The sequence below is a fragment of the Eptesicus fuscus genome, chromosome 5, assembly GCF_027574615.1.
Source record: "Eptesicus fuscus isolate TK198812 chromosome 5, DD_ASM_mEF_20220401, whole genome shotgun sequence".
NCBI lineage: Eukaryota > Metazoa > Chordata > Mammalia > Chiroptera > Vespertilionidae > Eptesicus > Eptesicus fuscus.
The window spans coordinates 56,671,019-56,685,832 of record NC_072477.1 but is presented as its reverse complement, the minus strand read 5'-3'; positions in this window follow the sequence as shown (position 1 = coordinate 56,685,832).

Genomic DNA, 14,814 nt, shown 5'->3' with positions numbered 1-14,814 from the left:
GTTTTCTATTGATTTTTAAAGAGAGTGAGAGGGAGGGGGAGAGACAGAGAGGAACATCGATGTAAGAAAGACACATCGACTGGTTGCCTCCTGCACACATCTGGACCGGGGCTGGGCATCAACTCTGCGACCAAGGTAGTGCCCTTGACTGGAATCTAACTCAGACTTTCAGCCTGAGGGCCGATGCTCCAACCACTGATCCAAACTGTCTAGGGCCTCTTTTATAAAGCTTAAAATTTTGTTTTTATAAATGTACATCCTGTGTTAAATTATTATCTAATTAGGTCAATATGAGGGTTTTGACCTTGGACAAGCAACAGGAGTTTTTAGTTTGGAGATTATGAGATATATTTTTGTTGCAAATAAGAGTGCCTGACAGGTTTCAAATGGGAAAGACGTGGGACTCAGTATGTTATCATCAGTCCTAGAGCTGTTGTGTATAAAGTAGATGATGTAAGAGTAGGTAGATGGGATCACTTTAAAACTTTGTGGAATACTGGAATATTTTTTTGAGATTCAGTTTCATTTTCATTTAAAGTACTATCCTTGAAAAGTGTATTGATTAAATTTTAAATTGAATTACAGTGAAGTATGTTGAATCACCGTACCCCTACCATGCATAGCAAAATTAACATGTTTCCCCAAATGGATAATTCAAAGCAAATAACTTATGGTTATTTATTTTTTTGTTTGTTTGTTTCTACTATACCTATGCTGATCATTACTCTTCTATTCATTGTCTTTCTTTAGATGGGATGTAATACATCAACTAGATTTCAGCTCAATCAATCACAATCATTTTCCAGTGTGGCTTGCCCGAGATTACACCCAGATCACTTTCATTGATGTTTAGAGTGTTAATAATATTTTCATTTACTACCAGAGATGGGAAAGCTCATCCCATTGGGTTTGTGTTTAACTAATTAACTCAGGTGTTAAGGTAATTTATTTTTTCTTTTCTTAATTTCGGGCCTCTCTCTTTTTTAAAAAAAATATTTTTATTGATTTCAGAAAGGGAGGGAGGAGAGATAGAAACATCAACGATAAGAGAATCATTGATCGGCTGCCACCTGCGTGCCCCCTGCCCTGACTGGAATTGAACTGTGACCTCCTGGTTCATAGGTCCACACTCAACCACTGAGCTACAGCAGCTAGGCAAGATAATTTCTTGATTTACTCCCACAGATGAAGAATTTCATCTATTAGATGCGTAAGATTGAATAAAACAACTCCAAGAGTAACTTTACCTTGTTTCCTAGTTTTTGAGAGATTGTCTCTTTTCTCCATGTTCTGCCTTCGTAATGTAGGGAGAGATCCTCAGAATAGTGACCTTTGAAACACCGTAATACCCCTACTCGAAGAACAGAGATTCAACTAGGTTGAATGATCACATTGCAACACAATGTATTCTTACATTTTTACAAGATAAAACAAACAAACAAACAAACACAAAAACACCTTGAAATCAATCAACTGAGCCACACTGGCTAGGCTGCTATTATTTTTATATTCCTATTTTTTTATATCCCTATAGTACCCCTTGCAGGAACCCAATTCAGTACAGAATCTAATAAAGGCATACTATAAGTGAATAAATGCTTGGTGTCTTCTAATAAATGAGTTTCCCCACTGCTTTAATTTAGATCAATATGCCCCTTCTGAAAACTAGCTCCCTCTACAGTACTCAGGAATAAGTCACATGGTCCTCCTGTAGATTGGCAGTTTACCATAAATGGAGTGAATTTTCAGTTAATGTATTGTTTAATCACACCATTGTTTTTCCTCTAAGTATTTAAGATATACAAATTTAAAAACACATATTTCTGCCCTGACTGGTTTGGCTCAGTGGATAGAGCATTGGCCTGAAGACTGAAGGGTCCCAGGTTCGATTCTGGTCAAGGGTATGTACCTTGGTTGCGGGCACATCCCCAGTAGGAGGTGTGCAGGAGGCAGCTGATCAATGTTTCTCTCCCATCGATGTTTCTAACTCTCTATCCCTCTCCCTTCCTCTCAGTAAAAAATCAATAAAATATATTTTAAAAACAAAAAAACCCCACATATTCCTTTTTTGCAAAAACAATGGTGTGGTTCAGTTGATTGATTGTCATCCCATGCACCAAGAAGTCGCCAGTTCGATTCTGGATTGGGGCACATGCTTAGGTTTCAGGCTCCATCCCCAATAGAGGGTGTTCAGGAAGCAGCCAATCAATGTTTCTCTCTCTCATTGATGTTTCTGTCTCTCTCTTCCTCTTCCTTCCATTCTGTGAAATTAATTTAAAAAACATATCTAAAAAAATAATAGATGAAACATAATCTAAAATATCTAAAGGATTTTAGTTTCAGTCCCGGGCCCGGGTGAGGTCGCGCCCCTGGGTCCAGGAGAGGCCACGGGCCCCTGGGTCCGGGTGAGGCCACGCGCCCCCGAGTCTGGGTGAGGCCACGCACCTCTGGGTCCGGGTGTAGCTGGATCCCGGGTCTAGGTGAGGCCGTGTGCCCCTGGATCCTGGTGAGGCTGGGTCCCGGGTCCGGATGAGGCCGCACGCCCCCGGGTCCGGGTGAGGCCGCGCGCCCCTGGGTCTGGGAGAGGCCACGCGCCCCCGAGTCTGGGTGAGGCCACGCACCCCTGGGTCCGGGTGTAGCTGGATCCTGGGTCTAGGTGAGGCCGTGTGCCCCTGGATCCGGGTGAGGCTGGGTCCCGGGTCCGGATGAGGCCGCACGCCCCCGGGTCCGGGCAAGGCTGCGCGCCCCTGGGTCCGGGTGAAGCTAGATCCTGGGTCCAGGTGAGGCCGCGCCCCTGGGTCCGGGAGAGGCTGGGTTCTGGGTCCGGGCGAGGCGGCGCGCCCCTGGGTCTGGGTGAAGCTGGATCCCAGGGGCGCACGGCATCACCCAGACCCGGGATCCGGGTGAAGCTGGATCCCGGGTCCAGGTGAGGCTGCCCCCCTGGGTCAGGGAGAGGCCGCGCGCCCCTGGGTCCGGGTGAAGCTGGATCCCGGGTCCGGGTGAGGCCGTGCGCCTCTGGATCCGGGAGAGGCTGGGTCCCGGGGGCAGGTGAGGCCGCGCGCCCCTGGGTCCGGGTGAGGCCATGCGCCCCTGAATCCGGGTGAAGCCGTGCCCCTGCGTCCGGGCGAGACCAAACCAGAGGGAGTCGGACCAGCATTACCACCATTTGTCCACCATCCAGAGCTGAAAAGTCAATGCCGACATGGACACATAAGGAACTGGTGGACATTGAAATTGGGTCTCAAAAGAACTGTTGGTCCAGAAAGAAACTCACTACAGACTGATTCATTTGCCTGTCAGCATAACTATTATTGCTCGTCTCACATTCGGTTCTTATAAGTATATTTCTAGTAACACATGATCTCACTCATCTAGGGGAAATGATGAACAACATAGACTGATGAACAAGAACAGACCCAGAAACAAGGAGGCATCGATCGGACTGTCGGGCCTCAGAGGGTGGGTAGGGGAAGGTGGGGGTAGTGGGGAGAGATCAACCAAAGGACTTGTGTGCATGCATACGAGCCTAACCAATGGTTAAGGACAACAGGGGGGTGTGGGCATCCGTGGGGAGGGGTGGGGGATGGGAATGGGGGGATGAGGACAAATATGTGACACCTTAATCAATAAAGAAATTTAAAAAAAAAAGAATTTTAGTTTCAGAAGTAAATTATGAACTATGCACAGGTACTGAAGAATGGAAAGCCAAAAAATGATCATTATGAAATGGGGGTTAGTCAGGAAACGTTGTTTAGACAGTGCTTTGGTGTGAATGCTTGTATCCTCTTCAAAATTCATCTTGAAATCCTAATATCAAAGTCATGTATTAGGAGGTGGGCCTTTGGGAGGTGATTAGGTCATAGGAGGGGTGGCGGGGAGCCATAATGGATAGGATTAGTACTCTTATCAGAGAACTCTCTAGCACTTTTGGCTGTGAGGAGACAGTTAGAAAGGGCTGGCTTTGAACCAGCTCTCACTTAAATGCAATCATATTGGCCCCTTGATCTTGGACCTTCTGGCCTCCAGAACTGTGAGGAATAAATTTATATTACTTATAAGCTACCCAGTTAGTGGTATTTTTTAAAAAATATATTTTATTGATTTTTTTCACAGAGAGGAAGGGAGAGGGATAGAGAGTTAGAAACATCGATGAGAGAGAAACATCGATTAGCTGCCTCCTGCACACCCCCTACTGGGGATGTGCCCGCAACCAAGGTACATGCCCTTGACCGGAATCGAACCTGGGACCTTTCAGTCCGCAGGCCGACGCTCTATCCACTGAGCCAAACCGGCCAGGGCAGTTAGTGGTATTTTTAAAAAATATATATTTTATTGATTTTTTACAGAGAGGATGGGAGAGGGATAGAGAGTTAGAAACATCGATCAGCTGCCTCCTGCACACCCCCCACCGGGGATGTGCCCGCAACCAAGGTACATGCCCTTGACCAGAATCGAACCTGGGACCCTTCAGTCCGCAGGCCGATGCTCTATCCACTGAGCCAAACCAGTTTCGGCAAGTGGTATTTTTTTTTAAAGCAGCCCAAACAGACTAAGATAGATAGGATAATTCAAGCTAGATTAATGAAGAAATGGGAGGGAACCCAATTTTCAGGACATAAAATTGAGCAGAACCTAAAATTCAACCAAGCAAGACTTCAGCTAGTTTATCAAATCTATTCCCTCATTCACATGAAATTTCAGAACACTGGGGTTGAAGAGAACATTTAAAATTTTATATATAGGAAAATCAGCTGACATACAAAGAACCTGGCATTAAAATGACATTGGACTTCTCAATAATAATTCTTGAAAGTTAGAAAACAATGAAGAATTGTGAGAAAACAAAATCCTCAAGGCAAATGATCCCCTCTAGAATTCTATACCTGTCAAATTATCATTAAGTACAGGGGAAGAATAATGCTATTGGGCAGAAGCCTGCCTCTACCTCAGCAGTCTAACTGCCCTGAGGCTGTGATTCTTTGAAGAAGCCTGAATAGATTTGGCTGAGAGACCAAATGTAGAGGCCCTGAAACTACATAAAGAGAGATCCTGACAGCCCCCAGCTGCTATCGATCTCCTGCCTTTCCAGGTCTAGCCTGAAGACAACCTCACTGAGAGACCTCAGGCCACAAATGCCCAGCTGAGCTTTCCTCCATTCCTGTCTCACAGAAACCGCGTGACAGTAAGTGGGTATTGTGGTATAGTGCCTCTACATTTTGAGTAGGTTTATTACACATCAATGCCAATTGTAAGAGTTACTCAGAAATTTTACAATCTGTGAATTGTAGTCCACCAAAATGAGGGACTAACCCAAGGGGAAAAAAAGCTTTAGAGGCAGGAAACCCACTTGGGAAGAGGTAAAAGAAATGAGCAGGATGATAGGTGGGCCTGTAGGCCTAGAGGGCTGCTGGTCTAAATTGGAGCAAGAGGACACAAGGTCCAAGAGAAAGCAAGCTAAGAAGGAAATGAACTAATGGAATACCTGCTACATTTTCTCACCCAATAAGGATGTTAGTGCTTTCTCTGTGTGGGAAACTAATGTAGGCACTGGAAATACAACAGAAAATAAAATAGACCAAATGTCTGTTCTCAGAAACTTGCATTTTGGTGGGGGATGAGACACAATAATGGAATATACTGTAATAATAAATATATTTTTATATACATACTAGAGGCCCAGTGCACGAAATTCGTGCACGGGGGTGGGTGTGTGTCCCTCAGCCCAGCCTGCACCCTCTCCAATCTGGGGCCCCTCAAGGGATGTCCAACTGCCCATTTAGGCCCGATCCCAGGTAGGATCGGGCCTAAATGGGCAGTTGGATATCCCTCTCCCAATCTGGGACTACTGGCTCCCAACTGCTCGCCTGCCTGCCTTCCTGATTGCCCCTAACCACTTCTGCCTGCCAGCCTGATCACCACCTAACCACTCCCTGCCAGCCTGATTGATGCCTAACTGCTCCCCTGCCAGCCTGTTTGATGTCTAACTGCCCTCCCCTGCAGGCCTGGTCCCCCCCAACTGCTCTCCCCTGCAGGCCTGGGTCCCCCCCAACTGCCCTTCCCTGCAGGCCCGGTCACCCCCAACTTCCCTCCTCTGTCGGCCTGGTCACCCCTAACTGCCCTCCCCTGCAGGCTTGATTGCCCCCAACTGCCCTCCCTTGCAGGCCTGGTCCCTCCCAACTGCCCTCCCCTGCTGGCCTGATCACCCACAACTGCCCTCACTTGCAGGCCTGGTCCCCCCCAACTGCCCTCCCCTGCTGGCCATCTTGTGGTGGCCATCTTGTGTCCACATGGGGGCAGCCATCTTTGACCACATGGGGGCAGCCATCTTGTGTGTTGGAGTGATGGTCAATTTGCATATTACTCTTTTATTAGATAGGATACACTTTTAAGTTTACATATTTATATTTGATATGTTTGAATATTTTGAATGAGTATTTTTTTGTAATCAATATATTAAAAATGTGTAGCTGACCCATTAAAACCAAGCAAACAGAAAAGCAAGGGAATTATTAACTCCAAGAAAAACAAAATGAATGTGCATACAGCATACTATGCGGCTAAGCTGATAATAATAACAAATAATACTTTTGCCAAGCAATGTTGTTGTTTTTTAATAAAGTCCTCATAGATGCTACATACAACATAGATGAACCTTGAGAACTTATTATTTTTTAATTTCTTTATTGATTAAGGTGTCACATATTTGTCCTCATCCCCCCATTCCCATCCCCCACCCCTCCCCACGGATGCCCACACCCCCCTGTTGTCCTTAACCATTGGTTAGGCTCGTATGCATGCACACAAGTCCTTTGGTTGATCTCTCCCCCCTACTCCCCCCCCCCCCCAACCCTCCTCTGAGGCCCTACAGTCCGATCGATGCCTCCTTGTTTCTGGGTCTGTTCTTGTTCATCAGTCTATGTTGTTCATCATTTCCCCTTAGATGAGTGAGATCATGTGTTACTAGAAATATACTTATAAGAACTGAATGTGAGACGAGCAATAATAGTTATGCTGACAGGCAAATGAATCAGTCTGTAGTAAGTTTCTTTCTGGACCAACAGTTCTTTTGAGACCCAATTTCAATGTCCACCAGTTCCTTATGTGTACATGTCGGCACTGAGTTTTCAGCTCTGGATGGTGGACAAATGGTGGTAATGCAGGTCCGACTCCCTCTGGTTTGGTCTCGCCCGGATGCAGGGGCGCGGCTTCACCCGGACCTGGGACCCAGCATCACCCAGGCCACGGGGCACGTGGTCTCACCCGGACCCAGGGGCATGCGGCCTCACCCAGACCCAGGATCCAGCTTCACCTGGACCCAGGGGCGCGTGGCCTCACCCGGACCCAGGGGCGCGTGGCCTCTCCCGGACCCAGGGGTGCACGGCCTCACCCAGACCCGGGATCCAGCTTCACCTGGACCCAGGGGTGCGCGGCCTCACCCGGACCCGGGACCCAGCCTCACCCGGATCCAGGGGCGCACGGCCTCACCCGGACCCAGGATCCAGCTTCACCCGTACCCAGGGGCACACGGCCTCGCCCGGACCTGGGGGCGCGCGGCCTAACCCGGACCCGGGACCCAGCCTCACCCGGATCCAGGGGGGCACGGCCTCACCCAGACCCGGGATCCAGCTTCACCCGGACCCAGGGGTGCATGGCCTCACCCGGACCCCAGGGTGCGTGGCCTCTCCCAGACCCAGGGGCGCACGGCCTCGCCCGGACCCGGGGGCACACGGCCTCACCCGAACCCGGAACCCAGCCTCACCCGGATCCAGGGGCGCACGGCCTCACCCGGACCCGGGATCCAGCTACACCCGGACCCAGGGGCGCGTGCTAACTTTTTAAAAAAATATTTATTGATTTCAGAGAGGAAGGGAGAGGGAAAGATAGAAACATCAATGATGAGAGAGAATCATTGATCAGCTGCTTCCTGCACCCCCCACACTGGAGATTGACACGCAACCTGGGCATGTGCCCTAACCAGGAATCAAACTGTAATCTCAGGTTCATAGGTCGACACTCAACCACTGAGCCACACCAGCTAGGCTATATTGCTGTTTTATATTTAAAGAACCTGAAGGAAGCACAGAGAAGCTAAGTGGCTTTGCTGTAGGCCACTTAGCTAATAAGACTTGCTTAGTCATAATATTGTAAACACTGAATATTTTAAGTTTAGTAGTACTACTTGACTTTTATAATGTCTCTCTCTCACACACACACACACACACACTTATAATTTCAGTACCTGAATAAAGCTGCCATTAAAATTTAAGTGTGTGTGTGTGTATGTGTGTGTGTGTGTAAGTAACATGTAAATGGATAGGCTATCTCTGGGAGACTGCAGCAGAAGTTGGAAATGGTGGCTGCCCCAGAGGAGAGGAGCCAGGGGATTTGAGGATAGTAGGAAAAAAACATCACTTTGTATTGTGTACCTTTTTGTATTATTTTAATTTTGTCCCAAGTAACTGGATTGCAAAATTAACCTTTTGCACTTGGATGTCAAGATTAAAATTACTCTTTGAATGTATCAATAATTTGAAATATAAAAAAATCCAAATAAATAAGTTTGTATGAAAAGAAACTCCAGTTTTTTATTCTACTGCCGCGCTTTGTAAAATCTGGGATATTTAAAAAATTAAATCCCGAGTAGAATAAAGGAATCGAGAAAAAAGCAAGCGAGTGCAAAGGGTTAAATTTTTTAACATATATTTTTATTGATTTCAGAAAGGAAGGGAGAGGGAGAGAGAGATAGAAACATCAATGATGAGAGAGAATCATTGATTGGCTGCCTCCTACACGACCCCCACTGGGGATCAAGCCTGCAACCAGGACATGTGCCCTGACCGGGAATCGAACAGTAGCCTCCTGGTTCATAGGTTGACGCTCCACCGAGCCACGCTGGCTGGGCCAAAATTAAATTCCAAAGAAGTAAAGAGATAGATACCCAAATGTCATTACTGCTTAGTTAACTCTGGATGGTGAGATATTTTAAAATTTTGTTCTTTTCTCTGTTTTCTACATTTTCTACAATGAACATAGATTAGTTTTAGAATAAGAGGGGAAAAAAACCTTCAGGGGTATATCCTTCACTCAACTATATTTTTCTTACTAATTTGGCATCTAGGATTCTATGACTAGAATTGTTCAGATCTGAAGAATGAGTAAGTCTGGGGTTCTTGAGCTAATAAATGAAAGTTGTTTGGTCATAACCCATGGTGGACTCTAATAATTATTATTTTTATGTAGGACCTCAGTTTACTCAGTTTTTATAACTCAGTTGGAGTTATAAAAACCATGTAAATGTAAAGCTGGTTTCCTCATGGAAGAGTTTTCAGGCAATAATAAAAAAAAAAAAAGACAAACATCACATAATAAAATTTAAACTGTTTTCCAAAATGATAGCAAGTCTTTCCCCAAAATCTCTTTCCTATTATCATTATTAATCTAACTCACTTTTATAAGATTCAACTGTCAACTCCAAAGCACTGGTATATAATTTTTCTCTATGCAAATGCGAGTTTGGACAGGCAAATATGAGTTTGGAAAAGCCCCAGTACACTTCCTATGAAAGGTTGCACTTATGTTAAGAAAAAAGAACAGAAGGTAATGAGTCAGAAACTATTTCTTAGGACTGAAGCAAAGGTTGAACCTTTCCTCTTGAATCTAGAGTTAGATTCAGGGACTGGCTTCCCTGAGTAGGTAGGATTTAGGCTCCTCCCAGAAGATGAAGGGTTACCAGGGAGCTATGTCCTTAAAAGACCCAAGCAGCAGACCGGATGAGGTCAGTGCACTCCACATTACAGAGCCGGAACTTCAACTTCTGGTGGAAGGAATTGGAAGGAACAAAGAAAGGAGGACCCAGAAAGGGGTGGGCTGGCTGCTGTGGGTGTGGGTGTTAGTACAGCAAGCCGAGTAAGTAAAGTGATATGCAGCCAGGAGACCAAAGAAATTGAAAATGAGAAGTATGAGGAAGGAGAGAAAAGAAGGAAAAATCGATGAAAAAGACAAAGGGAAAGGAGGAGCCATCCACAAGAAAAGAGGATGGAAAAAACTTTTTAAAAGAACATAATAAAGTCGTACAAAGAAGGGGGACTATGGAAACAAAAATGGAAAAAAATACGCTTAACAGGATAACCAAAGAGACAGAAAAAAATTAAATGTTATAGACTCGCTTGCCAGCCAATATCCTAACAAATCAAAAGGAACCACTAAAACAGATTCGGCTCAAACAGAAAAGACAAAATTGAAAATTTCAAGCTGTCAGAAGGGAGGGGATTGTGGGGCTGGGTGAAAAAGGTGAAGGGATTAAGCAAACAAAACAAAACTCATAGACACAGACAACAGTATGGTGATTACCAGAGGGAAAGAGGAATAGGGGAGGTAGAAGAGGGTAAAGAGGGGGTGGTGAACACACAATATACAGATGATGTATTATAGAATTGTACACCTGAAACCTGTCACCCCAATAAATTCAATTCAATACCTGAAAGTTTCACTACAACAAAACCACTCTAAATCTCTTCACCAGGTATCTTTATTCAACTGGTTATTTTATTTGATTTTTGATGAAAATTTTCAATATTTTATTTTTTCAAATAATTTTTTATTTTCCAATGACAGTTAACATACAATATTATATTAGTTTCAGGTGTATAACATAGTGATCAGACATTATATAACTTACTAAGTGATCACCCCGATAAACCTGATTCCCATCTGATACTCAATGGGTTATTTTAGAATCTGTGAGAATACAGCATAAGTGCAGAAATATCATCTCGTTGTAAGGGGGAACCGTTAGCATGCAGGCTGTATCTGACCCTCACCATATTTCATCTAATCCATAGAGGGATTTCTAAAAGGAGATACACCATATTTCACGTTTGCAATTGCCAAAAAGCATTATGGTATTAAAACCGTTAGTGGTAGTATGGCAAAAGGCCACAAGATGGTGATAGCATACCCCAAATTCTCTCCTCTCTCTCTCTCTCTCTCTCTCTCTCTCTCTCACACACACACACACTCACACACACACACACTTACCAATTTTCCTTAACACAAAAATTGGCTCAGGGGAGTGGTTGTGGCGGTGGTGTGAAGGAGAGAAGAGATTTGAAAATCTAACTTTAGATAGTAATCAAAACACAACAAAATTTATAAATATTTTTCTTTTTTTTTAAAAAATATATTTTTAGAAGTATTTTTCTTTTTGGTTTCTATTTTTTCTCCAATTAAAAAACACTAAGGAAACATTTTCAGCTGCAGGCACTCTGATTTTTATGGATCTACTGATAAAGCAACATGCTTAAAGTAACTGTTTCCTTTTGGGGAAATGTTAAATTTTTTCTCCAGCTTCATAAAATGAACTTTCCCTAAGAGTGCAATGAAGATTTTATTTCCTTGACTGCAATTTATTTCCTTATTTATTAAGGGCTAATCCCTTACCTTAAATTGGTGTGTCAGTTTAGGTTAATAATGGTTCATATTGACATATGGATACATTTAACTTTCCAACGTGCAAACACACATGCATATACTTTTTTATATGCTACTTAACACAGAAACAAAACTTGGATGGAGGGATAGGCTAGAATCCTCAGCTTAAAATGCCAAAGAAGTAACTAAAGGGAAAACAGCCTGAAGTTTATTTGAAAGTCATACTTTATTTCCCAAAGCAATATAAATAATTAGAAATATTTTTCTATTCAGCATCAAGTAAATTCTTAAGACAACATTAAGTTCTAAATATTGACCTGAAGCTGATAATATGTATCAATATGTCATAAAAACATTCTTATCTTTGACTCTTAATTCAACATGCAGTAATTTATTCTTAGGAAAATAAGAGATTCACATGAAGATATACACAGGTGTTTATGATAGCATTACTTATAGAAATGAAAAATACTGGCAACACCATAATAGGGAACTGAGCAAATAAACACCCATAAACTGAAATACTATGTAATCACTTAAATTATGTTTTTCAAGGCATTGTCATACACTGGTGAGGGGATTATAGAAATGAGACAAGCTTTTGAAAGAGCAATTTGGTATTATTTATCTAAATTGTAAATGGGTATACTCTTTGACTCAACATTTCCATGTCTAGAAATTTATCCTGAGAAAATAATTTGACAGATAGGCAAAAATACATGGGCAAAATGTTCATTGATTCAGCCTACCCCAGATACCTGTCAGAAAGAGTTTTAACAGTATACAGGAAAAGCTGTTCATCGTCCCCAATCCTTCTTTCTCCGCTCCTTCCGGTTTCAAGGCATGACTCAGAAAGAGAAGGTGAAGCCCTGGCCAGTATGGCTCAGCTGTTTGGGCGTGGTCCCCTGCCTTGAAAGGTTGTTGGTTCCATTCCAGGTTGGGACGCTTGCCCAGGGTTGTGGGCTCGCCCCAGTATGGGGTCTGCAAGAGGCAGCCGATTGGGTGAGGATTTTTTTTTTAAAAAAAGAAGGCTACAAAAGCGTTAGAAGACACCTCTCTGAGTCAAAGAATTAGCAATCTAATGATTGCCCTTGCAATAAATAGTTAAAATAGAGAAAAAATATGACAAAACAGCCTAGATTTTTGTACAATGCCCTACTTTGGAACAGATTATGAGAATCCAGGCTAAGACCAACACAAAAGAAGCAGATTGGTCTCCTGCTGTAGTTACATAATTCCTATGGGGAGTGAGGAATTGGGGCCATCTCTCTGCAGGTGAAAATATGATTTTATTCACTGTGTAAAGTAATGCATATGTTCTAGAGGCAATGTCAATATTTAATAACTTGCAAATGGTATACCATTTGGGCAGGATAAAAATAGAAATTTCCATAGGCAAATATGAATTTGCTTTGGGAATAAATTTTTTCTCTTGGCATACTAACACAACCTATTGCATCATGTTGGAAAAAGATAAACACCTTCATTTCCTTGCCCTTTAGATGATAAAAGTAAACATCTTTCTCTCCTATGAGGTAGAAAATCTAGGTCTCAGACCAGAAAGGACTACTAGAAAATTGGGTTTTGAAGAGTGTACTATGTAAGGAAAAAGTAATATAAAATATGTAAACCTTTATTATGTTTCAATTCAACAAATATGTGTCGAGCCTCTATCATGTGCAAGGCTTCCCGGGAGTAAACAAATGAAAAGGAAATGCTACCAATACCCAAGGAACTAGTATCCAATCTCCTAGAAATGTTAATGAGAATGTCAGAAATGGCTGTATGTTATAGATGCATACAAAAGTCTATGGGGGGCCTAACCAATGGACACAGACAACAGGGGCTGAGGGCATGAGTGGGGGGGGGGGATCAGGAGGCAATGGGGGAATAAGGACACATATGTAACACCTTAATCAATAAAGAAATTTAAAAAAGTCTATGGGGGTCCAGGGTTGGGAATACTGGCAAAGGCTTTGGTGGGAAGTGAAGTATACCTTGCATCGTGTAGGACTGACCTTAGAGAAGTGATGAGAGGATGAATCTGGCAGAACTACCAGGATGAATAAAGGCACACAGGTAGAACAGCTTGGACACATTTTAAGAGAAGTGAATAATCCATTCTTAGTGGGATCTGGGGTCATTGATACAGCTTTAGGACATTTGAAATATCTCCCTATGGGAAAAAAATCTAACAAAATTAGTCAACTGAGATTCCATTTAAACTAACCTAGCAATATTAACAGAGTTCTGATAGAAAAAGGAATAGAGGAAATGGAAAAGAATTTGAAAGTACTAAAGCAAGATACCCCTTTCCTAAATATGCATGTTCATATCTACTAGTATATATTATCCTGAAAAGCCAACTGAAAAGAATGGTGAGAGCCCTGGCCAAGCAGTTCAGTTGGTTAGAGCATCATTCCAATATGCCAAGGTTGCAGGTTGCATCCCCAGTCAGGGCACATACAAGAAGTAACCAATGAATGCATAGATATGTGAAACAGCAAATCTCTCAAGTCAGTAAGTAAAACTTTTTAAGAAATGGTGAGAGAAGGGAATTTCCAGTTGAGCAGCCTGTTATGTACTGACCCGTGTGAGCCATATGGTTCTGGTAAATGAGATGGTCACCATCATAGATTAAAAAATGGGCTAAGCAGGCAGCTTTGGCTCCCCCAACAAATATGAATTTAACAGACATGATGACAGAAATAGATCTAGCCAACAATAAAAATGGAAGTGAATCTCAGAAAAATGATTCTATTTAAAATGAACTAAAAAAATGAATTAATGGTCTGCCACTTCTCCCTCTACTTTCCCACTCTCTGCCCTGCCCTTCCGGCACAAATCAATCCAAAAGCCATTACCTGGGGCCATGCAAGGCGGGTGTCTATGGGAGGGGTGTGAAGCCATGGTGGTCGAGAGGTGTAAGGGCGGCATCGGAGTAAGAGGTTAGCTTGGTGCAGGTGTCAGAGCCCGAGAAGGGCATCTGTGTGGCATAAGGCCTGACTGGATGAAGAGGGTGTCGCTACGGGGAGGGGATACCAGCATGGTATCCAGAGCAGAGTGAGAATGGTATCTCTGCAGAGGGGCAGTCTGTGCTAGGTGTTGAGGCCCAACAGATAGCTACTGTTGAGGTCAGATAGCTATCCACATGGGGCAGGGGAAGGGGAGAGGAAGAGAGGAGGGCTAACATGGATGCCGAGATCAAAATGGGTAACAAGGGCATCCATGAAGGAAGGCCAACTGGCACAGGGTGACTAGGCAGGGGCTGGTCCACCTCAAGGCACTGAATCCCAAATAAGATGCAGAAGCTATCTGGGCAGAGCAGCAGCTCAATGCAGGGTGAGGAGGGTGTCTACACTGGGGGGGAGGGGGGAGGGGCAG